The sequence below is a fragment of the Pan troglodytes genome, chromosome 11 (genome assembly GCF_028858775.2).
Source record: "Pan troglodytes isolate AG18354 chromosome 11, NHGRI_mPanTro3-v2.0_pri, whole genome shotgun sequence".
Taxonomy (NCBI): Eukaryota; Metazoa; Chordata; class Mammalia; order Primates; family Hominidae; genus Pan; species Pan troglodytes.
The window spans coordinates 47,830,711-47,852,486 of NC_072409.2; the positions used below are offsets into that span (position 1 = coordinate 47,830,711).

Below are 21,776 nucleotides of genomic sequence, written 5' to 3' on the forward strand. Positions count from 1 at the left end.
GAAAGTCTAGGGATTGTGGGGAGTGCCAAAGGGGCCAGAGACATCATAGTAAGTGAGTTGCTCCTTGTTTAAATGAGGTCTTTGGGCCTCTGCTTCACATTCTCAGAACAAATAATGATGGCATGCGGCAAAAGGCAGGCTTCTTCTGCATTGTGGGATATTCAGCATAGAACTGGCTCTCTTTATCAGCTCCTGATTTGCTCTCCCTGCTTCCATGCTAGCACTGGATTTTTGCTTATTTAATCTTTTTACCCTCCTTTGTTTAGTTCTTAAATTCCATTTTGTCATTTAACCTGATAACCTACATTTTGGTTGTCATGGAAAACAACATCCTGACTTGTAAAATTGGAAGGTTGTTTCAGGACCCAGAAACTGCATCAGGCAGTGCTCAGAATCCACTGTCATCACATTTGGAGCCTCCTCTGGGATGGGTTTCTGAGTGGCCATATATTCCTTTGTAATGAAGAGGAGACTGTGGAGGACAGGGTGACCACTCTGCTTTTAGACATCATTAGTGTAGGGGCAGGTTTGTTGAAGTAGCCTTAAATGACTTTAGTAAAAAGAGTGTATTTTTATTTTTATATTCCAATGGCTGTAGGATCAAGGCCAGAATTAGGATGAACTGGGGAATAAAATAAGTTTTCTTGACTGTAAGTTGTAAAATGCGTAGTTTTTAAGTATGATTTTAAAAATGCATATTTCCTGTGAATAGCAGGGCAGAATTTTACTTTGGAAATGAACTTCAAAGGTTAACATGTTTTAGTTATTTAGAAAGTGAAGACGGGATTAAAACGGATAAATAGGATTCTACAACAAAAATCAAATGTAAAGCCAACTACAGAATATTAATTTTGCTCAAGTCTTTTAGCATATTTGGTATTACAAAAGAATGAGTAATATAACCAAGAGAAGAAATCTTCCTTCAGTCTGTAGTTTAAATTTAACATGGATCAGTGTTATACTCAAGCACTTTTAAAAATGCCTGCACAGAATTGTTAGCCATTAATCTTTTTTCTTGCTGATTCACCTGTTTTTTAATCAACGCATCTTTGACAAAATTGTTTATCAATGTCAGAAAATAAACGTGGTCATTTGCTTGAAATGCTAATGTGAAACCACTCAGTGAAAAAGCAATTCTAATCCAAGCTTGCCAATGGCGGTGTTGTCATAGGATCCTATTAAATTAGAATATATTAATCTACGCTGTGTGGTTGGCTATGGTATGGGGCAGGGCATTTCTTCTGCCTTTAAATGAGTCGGTTTTTAAAAGTTAAAATCTGGAAATGGAAAAAAAAGTCTATATGGTTAGTAGCGATTATAGTTGGCAATGCGAACAAAAGAATCTGGTTCCCTTTCAATGGAATTATTTTAATTCATTAAATTATCAGAAAATTCCAGTCCTCGCCATCTATTCCAAGAGCATGCAGTAGGTGGCACCTAAAAGCTCTTTGGAGGCGAGCAGGCGCCATTTAAGCAGGAGCAGCAGCCTCTGCAGCAGTTGGCACATCTGAGAAGGCAGAGATTGAAGAGAGTAGGAGGAGCGTGCAGCGGCGGTGACAGTGCCAGGCCGGCGCGGCTCAGGCCAGCGCAGGTGCAGGGGCTGCGAGCGGGTGGAGCGCGAGGGCGCTGGGCGCAGGGAGCACGGCCGGCGGGCGGTGCAGGGCGCACGGCGGGCGAGCAGCTGACAGCATCGTCACGGCGGCGGGAGGGAGTGCGCTGCGCCTGCCTCCGGGAGGAGCCGCATCCACACACCCTGCGCTGCCCTGTCCTGCGCGAGTGGAGCTCTGAAGAAGCTCTGAGCGGAGTTGTGTTCTTCCCCAGGTAACCGATTTCCCCCTTCTGCCGTGGCTTCGCTGCGTCCGCATTGGGGCACGGGCGGCTTTGGCATGATTGTTTGCCAGCCCCTGGAAAGGGATTACCGCTCTCAGGGAGGGCGAGTCAGCGTGTACTGGAGTTGGTAAGAGGGGAAGAAATCTGCATTTCTGTATCCTTGTTAGGGAGGGTGAGCATCATGCTGCCCTTGTCTAAAACATGTTCTTTTTAAAAAATCTGTATCTTACGTATTATTAGGGATTCCTTCCAAAACAGGATTTACCGTTTTGGAAAATTCTACTGTGCAGGTGTTTCTGTTAATGTTGGAAGTTTAATGGATTTAGGAAAAGAGTAAGAAGATGTGGTCTAAAGTGAGAAAAAAGCCAAGCACGCTAGAGACTGCCGTTTGGTTCGGCATGCTTTCATCCTCGACTGCTTCACTTCATGCGCTTGGCTGAGACCTGTCTAAATCTTTTGTTTGTCTTCTTAAAGAATGTGTTTCATGATATCTACATGTGCTCCTTTCCGCTTCCTTGTTGTAAGAGCAGAAGATGGGCAAGGGGCTGCATCCAGTCCTTAGTTGTAAGACTGTGGTTTCCCATCAGATGACAATGACTGCTGACAGCACCCAGGCTCGCCTGAAAAGCAGTGCTGGCTTCTGGCGGTGTGGGAACCTGCCTCTCTCCTTCTCTCTTGAAAAATGCTGTTTTTCCTCTTTAAAACTCCAATTCACATTCTATGTGGGTTTGGGAGACTTTTAAACTAGAAGCTCTGTGAATCATCTGTTACATCCATTGAATGCTGGAATACAACATTGTGGTGGAATTCAGTTTCTTCCTACTGTGCAGAGACACAGCTTGCCTTCCCTAGGAATTTATTTTACATATTTGCCCTTGTTATCTTTTAAATGGATCCCTTCAGATGTGAGAAGCTAGTCCAGCATATCAGAACTTTTCTGCTTCAAACTAAAAATTTTCAAAAATATTATTTTTGAGGAAGATTTTCTAGGTAACGCTAAAAGTCTGGAGCATTTTACATTTCAAATCAGTCACAATGCGCTCCATTTCCAGTGACATTTGGATTTGAGGAGGTGGAGGGGGAGGGAGAGAAAAGGGGAGGATAAAATTAGAATAAATTTAACAAATTTGTAGGGGAATCATACTTTTTTTTCTTCTTGGTTGTTGCCTGAAATTGAAAATTGTCCACAATTTTATCTATCTCTGGAAATGCAGGAGGCTTTGTGGGCTGGGGACAGGAAGACACATAGTTCATTTTATAGAAATAAAAGATACAGTGGCAAGGAAACATTTTCATCCCATTTAACATATGGCATTTAATTTGGTAATAGTCCCGGGCAGGCACAGGGAAAGGAAGGAGAAAGGAGGGGGTATTGCTGTCTATACCAAGGCACAGAACTGCTGCTCACACTTCAGTGATCCCTGCAGATGGGAAGTATGTGTTCGTGGTTATTGTAGAAACCTCCAGAATCTTTCTTTGTTACAGCTTTAATAGAATTGTTCCTAAGAGGCGACTCAGAAAACATACAGATTGAATGCCAAGTTGTGGAAGTCACTTTTCAGCTTGTGTCTAACAACCCAGCATTCTCAGCAAAGCAGTTTCCTCATGAGAAGAGTGGAGGAGACCTTTTTTTTAAAAAAATTATTTATTGTATGTTGTTCGTATCCTACACACCACACACGACTTTTACTGTATTGGAAATGTATTATTTCAGTGGTAAATACTGCATATCTTACTGAAAAATTAAAACCTTTTAAGAAACAACTGGGGTGCTTTTGTCAAAAAGAGAGTGTATCTGTGATAACAAAAAGTATTGTTCATTCTTCTTCTAATTTGGAGACCAGAGTTGATATGTTGAAAATTAACCTATTTATTTATGCAAAATCATCATTTCCCTATGACAAATGCCATACATTTTTCCACCAGAGAATTTCTTTGTGAGAGGAGCATTCGGTTGTCTGGGGTGGAGTGGTTGCCTGCCAGCTGTTTTAAGTAAAAAAAGTGTTTGGTGTTGATCTGCAACTTTCAATTCAGATAACAACCATCCCCAATTCTCACTCATATGGTGGATTGCCTCTATCTATCATCAGTCTATCTACCTGGTATAAGTATTGACAGTGGACAGATGTCTTTTTAAGAGCAGAACTGATTTGTAGGACACTGATTTTGGTTATGATTTTTCCAGGAAAACAGCTGCTCAATCAAAAGGGAATACGATGGTTCTTATGTTGTCAAAATTGCTGATGGCTTTTTAAGAGTTAAATTTACTAATTCATACATATTTAAACATGAACTGAAAGTTATTTAACTGGTGTCAAATAATGCTTTAGTTTTCATTATATGATATGGCTTGCAAGCCTCTCCTCACTGACGGGGAAAGGACTCTATGAAGTAATAAAAACAAATGCTCCCTCATTCTCTCCTTCTTTGCTCTCAGCCACTGGCAAATTTAGGAAAGAGATTCCTTATAGCTGTCTCCTAAATGCAGTGAAGTGTTTTCTTATAAATCAGTACTGTACAATAGAATTGAAATGTGTGAGTCATGTGCACAGTTTAAAATGTCCTAATGGTCATAATGGAAAAGTAAAGAGAAACAGCTGAAATTAATTTTAATGATATACTTAAGCCAGCATATAAAAAATGACCATTTAGATATAATCCATACAAAATACTAGTAAGATATTTTACCTTTTTAAATGCCTGCTGACGACTTACAAGACATCTCAATTTGGATTAGCTGTGCTTCCAGTGCTCAATAGCCCATGCGGCTGATGGCTACTGTATTGTCCAGCGCAGCTATAGATCATTACTCAATTGACGGTAATTTAAAAGCTAAAATGTTCGGCGCCATCACCAACTAAGCGCTATCAAAAATAAATATACAAATGATCTCAGATTGCTGTGAGTTATGTGTCCTTCTCTTTCCTGCCATTAACTGTGGTGCTGTCTTGAACATATTACTTAGTTCTTTATCAGAAAGACAAAAGGATTAGATCAAATAATTCCTGTGATTCTATGAAAAATAACCAGTGAGTAGATATGGGGGATCCAACTCACACGCAGCCTAGGGGTTTATTGTGGCAGAAACAAAGGAAACAGGTATGCCTGATGGGCATCATCATTTTGCACCGCTACTAACTTCTATCCCAAGAAGTACTGCACCCCCCGGTTTGCTTCAACCTTATTCTTGATTGCAGAGGTCAGCAACTTAGCCCGCAAGTCCCATTATGGGTCATTCAATTCTCATATAATTTCTTTTACTCAACAAGCAGCAGCAAACCCATTATAAAACTAATGAACAGCTAGTGGGCTATTCTGTACTATGCAATAAAATATATTTCACAGATCTTTTAGTATTATGCTTTACTGGTATGAGTATTTTCAATGTTTGTCTCTATTTGACACCATTAGATAAAGTTTAGGGTGAAATCTCATGCTTTATAATTGACCCATGAATACCGGATTCTTGAAACACAGAAATTAATGACCTTAATGAAAATATGTCCATTTCTTTATCTAGTCCCTGAACACCTCCATGATCAGTGAGTGCTCGTGGGGTGGGTACGATTTCCATCACATGGTTCTCTGTCTCAGAAATTATGATAGGAGACTTAAAGAGGGCAGCGTTTTGTATGAGAGGATCTGGGGCAATATTTTTCTAAAGCTAATTAATGTCTGCAAAGTGATTATTTTTCTGAGAAAATAAGAACGCAAGAACTTTCCATTAGGCCTTCCCATAATAAACACACATACGCCCTTCCTCCTTTACCATCTTTAGATAATCATCAGAGCTCAGACAAAGGAGCCTTTGAAGGAGGAAGATTTCCTTCCTCTGTCATCCTTACACTCTGTTTTATCGGAGCACTTTTGTGCCTTTTGAGTTTGGGAGTTTTTCTCTAGAAGATGCGGAACGAAAAGGAAAAGTGATCAGAATCCAGGTTTCTTCATCGAGGGCAAATCCAGGTGGAGTCCACTCAGCTCTCTATTTGCATAAAAAAATCCAGCTTAGTGCCATTTTTGAACAAACTTAGACTCATCTCCCCAGCCTTATCACCCAGCTACCTACCACCCCAATTACGTGCATACACACACACACACACACACATACACATGATCAATGGAGTATTTCATTGCCTCCTTGCCTATAAAACAATCATCTGACACTTAAAAAGGGATTGACTAAGCCTTTTGCTTCCTTCTCTTTACCTTTGTGCTTCTCTCTTGGGACCTCTTTGGCCTTCACTGGGTTCTTATTACAGAAGGAATGGTAGCAGACCACAAAATGTAAAACTGACATTAGCTTTTGAGTAAGGTCTGTGTCAATGTTTGCAAGCCAAGAAGAGATAGAACTACTGGATAATAGAAATGGCTGGGTAACCTAGATTTTGAAAAGAACTTAAATTTCTCTGAATATCATGAAAACCATGTGCTTATCTATTTTTTTAATTTTGCCAGATTTACATATAATGCTTTGTGCCTCTCTTTTTTGTTCTTCCATTCTTTAAATGCTAGTTTAAATTCCTCCACATACATAATAGTTTCAAGATGCAGAAATAAATCAAGTTGTTGTAACAAATATTTAAACATAAACAATGAAGAGGTAAATATGGGAGAATTTTTAGTGGTTTCAGGGTAGGGGAGGACTTTTTAAGGATGAACTCAAACTGAAATACTAAAAAGGAAAAGTTTGTTAAATTGGATATACAGAAATTTTAAATTTCTGTCCAGAAGACAATAAAAAATAGATAACATCAAAGGAAAGATATTTGCGACATATTTCAGATGAGGCCTAATTTTTTAAAATACAGTGGTTCTCAAATTTTGTAAGCATCAGAATCACCTGATGGCCTTGCTAAGCCTGAGATTGCTGACTTCAAACCCATGCGACTCTGATTCAGCTGATCTGACTCAACGGGGAACAGGCATTTCTAACAAGGTCCCAGTGAAGGGGACAGTGCTGCTCTTTCGAGCACAGCTGGAGAGCCACGGCCTTAATCTAAGATAATACCATCCCTGCAAACTACTAAAAACCGAGCAAAGAACAAGAACACACCGGTTTCAAAGATACAAATACCAATCACTTTTAACAGAAAAGATGCTCAATGTCACCCAAATTAAGTAAATGCAATTAATTCAGTAATGAGAAACAGACATCTTGTTTCAATGGAAGGGATCAAAGAGTTTGATAATACACCATATTATGCAAGCTTTGGGGAAATAGCACTCATACACCTTCATGGGACAGGTGATGGAGAACTTGATAGTAATTTTCAACAGCAACAGGCCATCTCTACCCAATTTGAAGTGTACCTACCGTTTGATTCTGCAGTTCCATTTACAGGAGTTTTCTCTACAGATAGGCTCAGAAACATGAAATATTTAAGTATAAGGTTTTCATTGAGCAAAAGACTGAAAATAGCAAGAAAGTGGTTAATAAATGATAGCTTATCCCTCAGCAGAGTCTTCTGAAGCTGTTAAAAAACACAATCTGGCTCTATATATACTAATATGAACAAATCTGTAGATGGCTCCTAACTTGCAATGCTTCAATGTATGATGTTTTGACTTTACAATGGTGGGACTACTACATACATTCAGTAGAAACTGTACTTCAATTTTTGATATTTTCCTGGGCTGGTGATATGCAGTGATATATTTTATGATATTCTCTCACTATGCTGGGCAGTGGCAGTGAGCCATAGCTGTTAGTTATCCCCATGATCACCAAGGGAAACAACTGATACTCTATAATTGACTATGATGCCAGAAGACTTTGCCCAACTGTAGGCTAACGAAGGTGTTCTGTGCACGTTTAAGGCAGGCAAGGCTAAGCTATGGTATACAGTAGGTTAGTTGGATTAAATGCATTTTTGACATGATATTTTCAACTTATGAGGGGTTTATCAGAATGTAGCCACATGGTAAGTTGAGGAGCAACTGTACATGAAACACTGTGTATACCATGCTTCCATGTATTTGTCTATCTCTCTGACTAAATAGCTATCAATTGATATCTGTCTCTCTTTGACTATGTACCATTTTGTTAACACTTGATCACAATGCTGCTCCCTTAGCAATGACCACTCAAATCATTTAGTCACATGCTAAATGTTCCACTACCATTCAGTTTATGCTTTTGACAAGAGACCATTTCTGGTGACTGAGAAAAAAATCATGTTGAGTAAGTTGCCATTGTGAGTTAATGTGAAACAATGAGCCAATGAAGTTACCACATTGTAGAAATATTCAAGTTTGTCATATTTTGTTGCATTTCAAACAAAATATTGTTGATTTTTGCGTGGTAACTTTTTGGTGATATGTTTATTCTTACAGAGGCATTCTGTAAGAATATTCAGGGCCGGGCACCATAATTGCAAACCATCTTATCCACACACTTGGCTTCCATCCCTACCTCAATGCAGGTAGCTCACGCCTATAATCCCAGCACTTTGGGAGGCCGAGGCGGGTGGATCACGAGGTCAGGAGATCGAGACCATCCTGGCTAACACCGTGAAACCCCATCTCTACTAAAAAATACAGAAAATTAGCCGGGTGTGGTGGCGGGCGCCTGTAGTCCCAGCTACTCAGTAGGCTGAGGCAGGAGAATGGCGTGAACCCGGGAGGCGGAGCTTGCAGTGAGCCAAGATCGCACCACTGCACTCCAGCCTGGGTGACGGAGCGAGACTCCGTCTCAAAAAAAAAAAAGAATATTCAGTTGTATTCTCTATCCTTTAGGACAATTCCAGATTCCACTGAATTGTTCCACTTCCATTATGTAAACAGAAGCTATGTTCGGGGCAGAAGGGTCTTGCCCTGGAATCCTGAGGCTGCAGATGGAACCCAGACCTCTTGGTTGTAGCACTCGTACTAAATAGGAAACTTATACTAATTAGAAACTGTGAGTCTTTTACCCCAGCATTGAAAGACATGTAAATACTAAATATTATCTTGTCTTCCATTACCTTCTCTTAAGACCGGCAAAGACTGACAAATGAGACTCCTTATTCTGACTCTAGTCTCCCATGGCCTGGGCCTTCTCTGATCAGGCTTATGAGGACACTTTTGCTCCTAGTGTTAAGGCTACATCCAAATCATGAGTTAAATATCCCATGATGTAAGTATAACCCATGTTTTCCTCCAAACATGTGTTTTCTTGACCTCGTGGTGTAGTTGTTCAGAGTTCAGCTTTTGGTGTGGACCTTACATGAAGCATGTAGAGCATTTCTGATGTGTCAGAAAACATACACAGTTATCCATTATAAGCTGCCTAACATTATCATTGCATTTTTAAATGAATATTTTATGAGTTTCAAAGTTGCTTCGCAATATTTTAGGTTAGTCTGAAAGGCTTCCTTCTGCAACAGTTTAGAATCCAGCGCTCCTTGTTCAGTTCTTACTAATTTGGGTTGGTTTGAGTGCTTTCCCAGATTAGCTATGATTACTATGCTTAGGTGCACTAAAACATTAATGAAGATTCTGTCCCCAGATACCTGCATGGCGTGAAATGTTCATCCAGAGCTTCCTTGTTTTAACCGAAGCCTAGACCACGTTTCTGGTCCCCTAGGCTCTTGTGATTGTCTGCTCCTCTTCCAAGTGTGTTTGGACTTACCTAAACTTGAGTTCAAATGTGGATTCTGTCACTAGTTGTGCAACAATTCTCTGTGACTTTAACCATCCAGAGCCTCAGTTCTCTTATCTGTAAAACGGGGCTACTAAGAGCTAAGTAAGTCAAAAGGTGTCTTAAAGATGAAACTTGCCTAGAACCTCTGGATTCTAGCTAGGTAATAAGGATTCAGGCTGTTTGGGTCGTTGCTATCTGATGAATATTTGAGTGTTTCTTCTTTCTCAGTGTCTCAGGTTTATTCCTCTCTTTCACAAGTTGGCACGAAGCCCATTGTCTTAGAGTTGTACTTTATTTCTGGATGGAATTCTGGCTTCAGCTTCAGCCCTTTCTAATTTACCAGAGCTCACACTCTCAAATGAATGTTAAAATGTTCCCTTTTCTCCTATACATCTTTCTGTTTTCATTGGACCAACTGGGACTCTATTTTTTATCTGGTTAAATCCACTTTCCTCCTTTTGCCAATGTTCCTTTCCTCTGTTGACTAGACCCATCTCCCCATAGGAGTTCCTGACTCTGAATTCATATGGTTTTGGATATGAAAGAACATGTCTTGGTTGATATTCTTGTTTTTCTAGCCTTGAGATGTTCATCTGTGTAAAGCTCCTGGGCATCCTGGCCTTGACTGGAAGCCTGCCAAGAGCTCCTCAGGTATTAGGACTGTATGAGGTTATTGATCATTGGATTCTAGACACATTGGTAACTATTCCCTCCTATTGCTAACCTGCCTGGTCACCATGGAGCAGACACAAATAAATTTTCATTGATTAATGGCTCCTAGGTCCTTACTGTATGCCGTTGCTCTCTTCTGACCTCCTGGAAATTGTTCTTCACTCAGCAAGGGTGTGGGCCCCTGGTTCATTGTCTTCCTTCTGACCTCATGTTCAGATATCATCCAAGGTCACTTCACTCTTTTTCCATCACTCTTCTTATGCTCCACAGGCACAGGAGGACCTTTTCAGGACTGGACACCCTTGCATTTCTAGGGGGACCAGAGGGAGCCTCCCCACTCTGACCATAGCACTTCCTTTTGACCCTCAGCAGGAACTTACATTTGATCTTGCTAGTAAATTCAGCTGTTACCTTCTCTTTAAAATGTATACACGTCTATATATCTGTATTTGAAAATTAATTTTTAAAAACTTAACAAATCAAAACTGTGTACCATGTAGCCACCAATTCAAATCTTTCCTTTGATTCACAACCAAAGTCTCAGGAAGTGTTTCTGAGCTGCCTATCTCAGTTTCTACGTTTTACGCTTACTTCTCAATCCACTGCAATCTTCTTCTACCCTGTGGTGCCATTGAAGCGCCTCTTGCCAGGCTCACCAGTGACTTGCATTGCTTTGCATCCAGTGGGCACTCGCCAGTTCTCATTTGACTTCACTTCTTAGTGCCATTTCACAAAAGCAGATCCACTGCTTTTACCAAACATCAAATTATGGAGTCTCTTGAGGCTGTGTCCAAGTCATCCACTCCTTTCTCTTTGTTCTTGCAAACGATCTCATCCACACACTTGGCTTCCATCCCTACCTCAATGCAGGTAGCTCCCAAATGTGCATTCCTATCCCAGATGCTATAGCTAGCCCTGGACATGTATCCACCTGTCTACCTGATGTGAGCCCCTGACTGTCCCAAAGGCACTTGGAGGGCTGCATCCTGAAAATTAAGCCAATGATTCCTCCCATAAAACCTGTCTTTTGTCCAGGATTCTCTCAGCAAATCATCTCATCCTAGCTATGCAGTTCTGTAAGTTGGAAACCTTAGGAATTTTCTCTGATGCTTCCTTCTCCTCCAGTCTACCTCAACCCCTTTTCCCACCGACCCATCACTAGTTGCTGTTGATGTCACCATAATTGTTTTCTGCCTCCTCTGCTCTCACCTTAGCCCAAGCTGCCTTTGTTTTTGACCAAATTGTCCACTTGACAGGGAAGCCAGGGCCCCTTCAGTGGCTGCCCTCTGCCCTCTACAAGCCGCATGTGATGTCAGCATGGCCTCTTTTCCAGACTCGCCTCACATGGCTTTCCCCTGGCAACCCACGGTGGCACTCTCCTTCCAGGATGTGAAAGGGTCCGTGCTGTCTCCTTCCCTAGGGCCTGCCTGGGGCACGTGGTCTTGGTCTGGCTTTATTAATCCGTCTACAACAGAGAGCCATGGATATCACCAAGTAGCAGCACTGCCCTGTCAGTGAAATAGCCGCATGTTCTGCACTAGTGTTCTGTGGTTGCAGCCTGGAAGCCCCATCTGAGATCCTGCCCAGCCCACAGAAACACATGTTACAGCAAAGTAGAGGTGAAGCCAGAGATCTTTGCTTACGTTGTTCTGGCCTAAGGCAAGTCGCTTAGCCTGCCCTTCCCAGTGTGCTCATTAGAAGCAAAACACAGATTCATGCATGGACTGAACAAATGCTTCTTGCACACTTCTTATGGGCCAGGCAGTGTTCAAGTACTGGGAGACAGGAATGAATGGAACAGACAAAAAGCCCTTAAGGAGTTTTTAATATAGTGGAATTAAACACAAATTTTTTAAAAAAGGAAATTGCATACTATGTTCTAAAGCAAATGTATGCTGGAGAAAATAAAGTGGGAAGATGCCACAGACTACTGGGTTGAAGATAGGGTTGAAAATTGAGATAGGGTGGTCAGGGAAATTCTCACTGAGCCAGTGATATTTTAACACAGGCCTGTGGGAGGCAAGAGAGTGAGGCCTTTGATTACCTGGGGGAAGAGGGTCTGGGTAGTGGAAGCAGCCAGGGCAAAGGTCCTGAGGCAGAAGCATGCCAGGTGAGTCCAGGAGCAAGGATAAAGTGTGGCTGGAATTGAGTGAGCTGGGGCATAATGGTGGGAATGAGGGTAAGGTGTGGAGCAGAGCCCCTTAGCTGTTACTGTCAGGGAGACAGGGCCAATGATGGAGGGTTTTGAGCATAGGAATGACGTGTCCTGCAGCCTGAGTAGAGGATTGACTGGAGTGGCTCAGGGCCTGAGGCAAACTGATCACCCGGCAGGCTGCTGCAGTCATGCAGGTAAGTGATGATAATGCCTGGAGAGCCTGCTAACAATGGAGAAAGTGATTCATGGTGGAGTCTGGAAGAGTTTGGAAGATATCACTGACAAATGTTGCTGATGGAGTGGACTTGAAGTATAAGAGAACAAGAGGAGGTAAGGAGGACTTCAAGGTTCTTGGCCTGGGTGACTGGAGGGATAATGTTGCTACTGACTGAGGCAAAGAAAACTATAGGGGAGCAGTTTCGGGTGTTACAGGGTGTTTAGACTTGCACATGTCCTATTTGGGATGTGTGCATGGCACCCAGGGGGAGATGTTGAGACAGGAGAGGGGTATATGAGCCGGCAGTTTTAGGGAGAGGTCCTGGCCATGGGTTTGCAGTTGAGGGTGCAGGTATATGAATGATATGGCATCTCAGATGCCCCCACTGACTGAGTGAGTTGAGTAGCAGCGAAGGAAGAGTAGCAAAGCTAGGGTGTGGGCTCTCTCACGGGCGAGCTAGTTGCAGTGATGGTGCTGATCTACCTCTCCTGCTGCCTCTACCCTGGTACAAGCCACCCTTGGCATGTATCAAGATTGTTGCTGGAGACTTCTGACTGGAATCCTGCCTCCGCTCCCGACCCTTGGCCTGCAGGCCCTCAAAGGGGTACTTTTACAATGGAGGTCCCACCCTATCACTTCTCTGCTCAAAACCCTCCAGCTGTCTCCTGTTCTTCTTAGAATAAAAGTTGACCTTTTCCCTGTGCTTACAAAGCTCTACATGACCTGCCTGTCCCGGCCCCTTTACTTTGCTGACCTCATCTGCTTTTCTCTCTCCATTCAAGAATTTATCCGTGTGTCTTGAGCATGTTGGACAAGCGTCTGTGTTTGCACCTGCTGCTGTCTCTGCCAGAAGAACCCCACCACCCACACACAGGTTTCCACAGAGTTCATGCCATTACCTCTCTCAAATTTTTACTAACATAACAACTTTTCAGGGAGTCCTTCCCTGGTCTCTCATCAACTTTGATGCTCACTACATATTTTTGATATGTAATAAAAATATATTTTATTCATGTATTTTTGTCAAATGGTTCCACACTCAAGGAAATCCTGCATTTGGACAGCCTTTAAAATTAATTTATAAATTTGATTTTCAGGTTCTTAATTGTGCTGATTGGAGAGTTAATTTTAAGAACACATTTACATTGCTGTGGGCTATCTCATGTAAGGGTGGAATCATTTTTATATGTCCCTTTCCAAAATGCTGTCTCTATAGGATGATTAGGTTTCCAAAGCAGGTACTGTGTCTCTCACCTTTAAATTACGGGGATGAAGAAAGTATGCATATTTTTGGAAAATACCTGCTCTGCTATATAGTATGCTACTGAAGACCTACCTAGCAGAAAACATCAATAAACTTAAAACAGCGCTTTTTGTATAAAAGAAAAATACTCACCTTGATACTAGTTCTGCAACTTTTTTTTTTTTTGCTACAGAGTAACTAGCAAACCATTGTGTGATAGAAAATACTTTCATGGTTGCTGCACATCTCCATGTAAAGTATTGGAAAGACTCTATTGTATTTTAAAAGTCTGATTTTTATAAATGAAAAATAACATATCCAAGTGCATGCTATCCAGTAGCTCCTGCCTACTTTTGGCTTCAAGATCTTTTCTGCAATAGTGTAGTGATAAATGATGCAGTAAACTCACCTCTATCATGTTATCACATATCTTTGTGTAAGTTTTTATTTCAATTGCCGTTGCCAACCTTTGAGTGGTTTTAAGCAGAGTTTTTCAAAACACTTTATTTACTTTTTTATAGTTGAATTCTCTTCGCTGCTACAACTTTCCTTTGTTGGATCACACACACAAAAATGTATTTCCACAGCAAATAGTCAATATGTGCTGAGTGTTTCTGACGTACCTGACATTGGGCTAGAGGCATGGAAGTGCTGGAGAATGAACCAAAAGTCCCTGCCTTCCTGTTGCTATTGACTGAGACAAAGATATTGATATTCGAGTAGGGAGTAGGAGAGAGAGAGAAAAAAAGAACAGAGATAAGCGCATAAATAAGCACTGAAAGAAGAATATATGTATCAAAGTATCTTATTGTTGAAAGAGAATCATTCTAGCAAATAATAAATGAGCTGAGGTTTATTGGGAACATTTGTACTTTTGCCTAACTATTTAGCAAAGCTCTGTGTGTAACTTCTAATAGGGTTGGCCCCTCTGTATCTGTGGCATCCGCATCTGCAGATTCAATCAGTTGAAAAAAAAAATGGGAATAAAAGATGGTTGTGCCCGTACTGAAGATGTAGACTTTCTTTCTCATGTCATTATTTCCTAAATGATGCAGCATAACAGCTATTTACATAGCATTTAAGTTGTATTAGGTATGATAAGTAACCTAGAAATGGTTTAAAGTATCCAAGAGGATGTGCATAGGTTATAGGCAAGTACTACTCCATTACATATAAGAGACTTGAGTGTCACAAAGTTTGGTATTCACAGGTGTCCTGGAAACGATCCCTCACAGATACAAAGGAACAACTGTATTGCTTTTTTTCACACCGTCAGCAGTTTTTTTTTTTTTTCTATATGTCTTCCCATAAGATTTTGAGAAAGAAGTGAATTTCAGTTTGTACCATACATTCCGGTGGATTATTGTATATATTTTACCACAGCGGGAAAATGTTTTTCCAGTGGCTCGTGGATTTTTGCCTTTCACTATTAATAGAAAACCTCAAAAGAGGATTCTAAGCATTTTTTTAAAAATCAAGCTTATTTAAATTTTGTAACACATTGGATTAAGCATTATGTGTTATTAAACTGTGCTGGAAAAAGTGTAGAGATTTGTTTTTATGTTCTCCAGCAGTACCGATCGTGTGAACCACATATGTAATTTTGTATTTGTAGTAACCACATTTTAAAAAGTAAAAAGGTGAAATTAATTTTAAGTAATATGTTTTTGGCCAGGCGTGGTGGCTCACGCCTGTAATCCTAGCACTTTGCGAGGCTGAGGCGGGCAGATCACGAGGTCAGGAGATCCAGACCATCCTGGCTTACAGGGTGAAACCCCGTCTCTACTAAAAATACAAAAATTAGCCGGGCGTGGTGGCAGGAGCCCGTAGTCCCAGCTACTCGGGAGGCTGAAGCAGGAGAATGGCGTGAACCCGGGAGGCGGAGCTTGCAGTGAGCCGAGATCGCGCCACTGCACTCCAGCCTGGGCGACAGAGCGAGACTCCGTCTCAAAAAAAAAAAAAAAGTAATATATTTTTAGGCTGGGCAAGGTGGCTCACACTTGTAATCTCACTACTTTGGGAGGCCGAGGGAAGTGGATTGCTTGAGCCCAGCATTTCGAGACCAGACTGGACAACATGATGAAACCCTGTCTCTACAAAAAATACAAAAAGTTAGCCAGGTGTGGTGGCATGAGCCTGTAGTCCCAGCTACTGTGGATGCTAAGGTGGGAGGATCACCTGAGCCCGGGAGATTGAGGCTATAGTGAGCCATGAGTGAGGCACTGCACTCCAGCCTAGGCAACAGAGTGAGACCTTGTCTCAAAAAAAATACGTGTGTGTGTGTGTGTATAAATTTTGTTTTATTTTGCATTTCATATATTATCCAGTTTTACATTCTCACAGGATCAGCAATGACAATGGCCACCTAGTCTCCCCAGTCTGAAATGGCAAGATGATCACAGCTGTGGGTGGCAGTAAAGTACTGATATACTCACAAATCTATGAAAGATGATCATTTCAACTTGTAATCAATATCAGAATTTATGAATGAGGTTAAAAACAATTTTTTATTCTAAGTTTTCAAAATCCAGGGCAGCACATTTCAGTTCAGCCAGCTGCATTTCAAGGGGCCAGTGGCACTGTGTGGGCAGCACAGGTCTAGGGGCTGAGTGTTAGATGCCGTGGCTAATAGTGATGGCTTCACACAGTCAGTAATACAGTAGGAACTTAAGGCCAGCATGAAGGTGTGCATTTTAATTGGTCTTCTCAAGACATTAGTTTTGTTTTGTTCATCTTGTTGGATTAGATGAGACCTTTGCTATTTTTTTTTCTTTTTCTTTTTTTTAAATTTTACTTTAAATTCTGGGTTACTTATGCAGAATGTGCAGGTTTGCTACATAGGTATACACGTGCCATGGTGGTTTGCTGCACCTATCAACCTGCCATCCAGGTGTTAAGCCCGGCATGCATTAGATATTTGTCCTAATGCTCTCCCTCCCCTTGCCCCACAACCCCTGACCCTTGCTGTTTTTACTGTATAGTGTGGATGAATAAGGAGGAGCTGTCTGCCTAGCTAATACTGCCAATTATGTTCGTTATGGACATTATCTTTAATTCATGGTTCGGTTATTGCTAAAAATGTTTATACATACAGTCATATCTTTTTATTATGGTAAAATATATATAACATACAATTTTCCGTTTAAATCATTTTCAAGCACGTAATTAATTCAGTGGCAGTAAGTAAATTCACATTGTTATGCAACCATCACCACCATCCATCTCTAAGAATCTTTTCATCTCACAAAACCCAAACTCCATACTCATGAAACAACAACTCTCCTTCTTCCATTCCCTTAGCCCCTGGCAACTCCCATTCTTATTTCTCTCTGTGAATTTGACTGCTATATGTACCCGCTATAAGTGAAGTCATACAGTATTTGTCTTTTTTGACTGGCTTATTTCACTTAGCATAATGTCCTCAAGGTTCATCCGTGTTGTAGCATGTGCTAGAGTTTCCTTCCCATTTAAGGCTGAATAATATTTCTGTTGCCATAGTCCATTCTTGCATTGCTATAAAGAAATCCCGGAGACTTCATAATTTATAAGAAAAGAGGCTTAGTTGGCTCATGGTTCTGCAGGCTGTACAGGAATCATAGCGGTGTCTGCTTCTGGGGAGGCCTCAGGAGGCGTACAATCATGGCAGAAGACAAAAAGGGAGCAGGCACTTCACATGGTGAAAGCAGAAGAAATAGAGAGTTGCAGGTTGGGGGTGTGGGGAGAAGGAATGCCACACAATTTTAAATGACCAGATCTTGCGAGAACTTACTCACCTTTGCAAAGACAGCACCAAGCCGTAAGGGATCTGCCCCCATGATCCAAACACCTCCCACCGGGCCCCACCTCCAGCATTGGGGCTTACAATTCAACACAAAATGTGGGCAGGGACAAATATCCAAACTATATCACCTGTCTATGTATACTGCATTTTGTTTATTCATTCATCTTTTCTATGGACATTTGGGTTGCTTCCACCTTCGGGCTATTGTGAGTAATACTGCTGTGTGAACACGGGCACACAAATATCTATTAGAGTCCCCGCTTTCGTTTCTTTTCCAGCAAAAATGGAATTGCTGGATCATACAGTAATTCTATCTTTGATTTCTTCCTCAGATTTTCTACCATTTTAGATTACCACCAGCAATGCACAAGGGTTTCCGTTTCTCTCTATCTTTGCTAACACTTTTTATTTTCTGTTTTTTAAAAACAGCCATTCTAGTGGGTGTGAAGCAGTACTTCATTGTGGTACTTCATTGATTTACATTTCCCTAATAACTAATGATGTTGACATCTTTTTATGTGCTCGTTGGCCATTTGTATGTATTCTATAGAGAAATATCTATTCAAGTTTCTTGTCTTTTTTTTTTTTTTAAGAAATGGGGTCTTGCTATGGTGCCCAGGCTGGACACGAACTCCTGGCCCAAACCATCTTCCTGCCTCAGTCTCTCTGGTAGTTTGGACTATAGGCATGTGCCACTGCACCCAACTTCTTTGTTTGTTTTTTAGTTGGCTTGTTTGTATTTTTGTTGTTCAGTTGTAAGCTTTTCTTTATATATTCTGTATACTACATCCTTTTCAGATATATGTTTCCTCCCATTCCATAGGATCTCTCTATTTTTTTTTTTTTTTTTGACAGAGTCTCCTGCTGTCACCCAGGCTGGAGTATAGTGGCACAATCTCGGCTCACTGCAACCTCTGCCTCCTGGGTTCAAGCGATTCTCCTGCCTCAGCCTCCTGAGTAGCTGGGATTACAGGCACGTACCACCACGCCTGGCTACTTTTTTGTATTTTTAGTAGAGATGGGGTTTCACCATTTTAGCCAGGATGGTCTCGATCTCCTGACCTCATGATCCATCCACCCCAGTCTTCCAAAGTGCTGGGATTACAGACGTGAGTCCCCGCACCCGGCCAAGAAGGATCTCTTTTAATTTTCTTGGTAATGCCCTTTCCTGTACAAATTTTTAAAATTTTGATGAAGCCTAATTTATCTATTTGTATGGAATTACAAGGGGCCTCATATAGATAAAAGATCTTGAAAAAGAAGTACGAAGTTGAAGACTCATACTTCTCAATTTCAAAATCTACTACAAAGTTACAGTAAACAAAATTGGGTGGTGCTGGCATATGCACAGACATATAGAGCAATGGGATAGAATTGAAAGTCCAGAAATAAACTCACCTTTATAGTTGACTGATTTTTGACAAGGGGACTTAGACCATTCAATGGGGGAAGAATTATCTCTTCAACAAATGGTGGTGGGATAAATGGATATCTACATGTAAAATAATGAAGTTGGACACCTACCTCACACCATATATAAGAATTAACTCAAATAGATCAATGACCTAAACATAAGAACTGAAACCATAAAACTGTTAAGAGAAACATAGGAGTAAATCTTCATGACCTTAGATTCAGTAATGGATTCTCAAATGACACCAAAAGCATGAGAAACAAAATAATTCATGATTGTTTGAAAGAATCATTTTTTGTACCTTGCCAATATTGTAAACTTTTAGGTGGCTAACGCTAGAAATTCACCTAACCAAGAATACATAGGTAGCCCACGGGCTGACAGTGAATTAAATAGTCTGAGCTGCACACAGTAGTGCATCAAGCCCTCATAACTGGCATCAAATACTTTATTTTCCATACACGCAGATTCGTGTGCTCCAGTTGACTTTATCTTTGTGTAACTATTTCCCTGCAGAGGTTAGCATGCTGCATTGGTCATTGGTCACCAGTCCCTTGACCAAGACAACAATCTTGTTTGTTATTCACATGATTTTCCTTTTTGTTTTCCTTACTCACATAGAAAATGAATAGATCAGAAAATGCCCAAAATGTAGTTAGGCTTTGGGCAGTCTTAAAAGTGTCATTAAGCGGCCAGGCGTGGGGGCTCACGCCTATAATCCCAACACTTTGGGAGGCCAAGGCAGGTGGTGTTGCCTGCCTGTAGTCCCAGCTACAGGAGGCCGAAGAGGTTGCAGGGAGCCGAGATCGCGCCATTGCACTCCAACCTGGTGACAGAGTGAGACTCCATCTCAAAAAAAAAAAATGTGTCATTAAGTATGTTTTATTTGGCTCTTTGGAGTTTTTGGCCATCATATGTTCCCCAAATGAAATTGTTCTAGACAAATATAAGTGAAACTTATTTGTATACTTAAGCTGTGGGCTTATTGGCCTCTTGGATATGAAACCTTAAAAATAATTTATGCTATCCCCACCATTCCAAGAAGTGCCCCATTTATCTCCACTGACTTCATTCTTGCAGGTAGTATGCATCTTGAAATGAGCAGCTGAGACCCTCTGGATTTGTCTCTTGCTTCCGTACCTGCCCCACTGCCAGGGAAGATGTCTTTATAACACTACAATACAAGATTCCTGGAAAAGCATTCTGCTTTTCTGGATAAAGTTGAGCCATGGATGTTTAAGTCTCTTTTATGATCAAACATTTCCCACTAACAAATCTATCATTTTTTAGATTCAGCTAAGAAGGAATATAAAGTAAACATTTATTTAAATCAAGATTCTAAAAATATATAAAAGTACACTTTCCTACCTAAAGAATTTACATTTTGTCGATTGTTGTTTCTTAATGACCATTATTCACCTTGTATTATTAAGAGTTTTAAGGGGCTCCCATGTACCAACTTCAAATATAAGATTTGTTTAAAGCTAATAACATTTCACAGAAACCAAGTCAGTAATTGAGCAGAGACAATCTGTATAAACCTTTTAGCTTCGTAAACCTTTTAGCTTTGTAAACCTTTTAGCTTAGGCTGTAGATAGAACATTTAGGGCAGAATAGTACACTAAATTGTCAACCTTTTCCAAACATTTACTCTTAAAGATCCGAATTCTTCCAATCTATAATTTTCCCTCTAGTTTTGACTGTTTGTTTAGACAGGGTCTCATTGTATCACCCAAGTTGGTCTTGAGCAGCTGGGTTGAAGCGATCCTCCTGCCTCAGCCTCCCAAGTAGCTGGAGTTACAGGTGTGTGTCACCATGCCCAGCTCCATAACTGTGTTTTCAAGCAGGATTAATTTAGCGTATAATACAGATAAAGGCTGTGGGTTTGTTTTGCCTGAGATCATGCTTCTATCTCATTCACAAGAATTCAAGTTTCTTCTAAAATATTATTGAATGGGAAACTTGTGTCACTCAGCAAATCAAAATGCATTTTCCCTGAATCTAGGCCCAATAGGCCTAATACTGATTTTCACTGCCTAGGAGGTCTCATTTTGAATTCTTGACATATATTTTTGTATTTTATGCACTTTGGGATGGATTTTTTTTTATTTTCTTAATCCTTTCCTTCCTCTGTCTATGTATAAGCTTTTTTGGAGTATAAGGGAGTGTTGAGACAGTTTAGCTCAACCAAGTTCAAGAAAAGGAAAATAACAGGGGTGTGTATCAAGTCATCCCAGACTTCCCATTCAGGGGATGGCCTGTCGATAAACAGAACTGCACATCTTCAAGAGTACTCACACTCCAGCTACCTCTCCCAGCCAATGTGATGATTCTTTCATAAATCAAATGGAAAACCACAGACCAGCAGACATTTGGGGAAACGAGCAGATGAAAAAAAAGGATTAAAATGAGCAAACAGAGACACAGAGAGCTCAGATAAGCGAGGAGAACAGCCACAACCAATGACAATGAGCATTCTTGTTGAAATTCAGCATGGTATCAGAGTTCCTAAGATAAGAAACTACTTCTATGAAAAAGGGAAAATCAGAGTACAAGAAAGGTTATTAAAAATAGAAGATGCTGGAGAAATCGAGAATAGGTACAATCAATCCATCATCTAATAGAAGTTTCAGAAAGAGAAAAGATATAGGGGTTGGAATGTTGTAATTTTTTAAAATAGAAGAAAGTGTCCCCAGGCTTTGGGAAAAATTGGGTTTTTATCCCATCTCTCCCCGCCCAGCCCTCAAAAAGCAATTTCGAATGGATCCTTGTGAATCTTCATAAATCCAAGGTTAGATAGAAAACTCTAACTCTTCCAAAGAGAAAGGAAAAACACAAATTTC

General features: G+C 40.8%; 1 protein-coding gene across 2 annotated transcripts in view; it reads left to right on the plus strand.

Annotated features, from left to right (window-relative positions):
• The first annotated feature begins 1,465 nt into the window (after nt 1-1,465).
• DIRAS2 (DIRAS family GTPase 2) overlaps nt 1,466-21,776 on the plus strand; it is a 33,224-nt gene continuing 12,913 nt past the window's right edge. Inside the window, exons 1-2 of one of the 2 annotated variants that reach the window (XM_003951472.5) lie at nt 1,466-1,821; nt 18,375-18,492. The gene's annotated coding sequence lies outside the window, so the exon portion shown is untranslated. The remainder of the gene's footprint in view (nt 1,822-18,374; nt 18,493-21,776) is intronic. The other variant, XM_001142598.5, reaches the window with a different exon arrangement.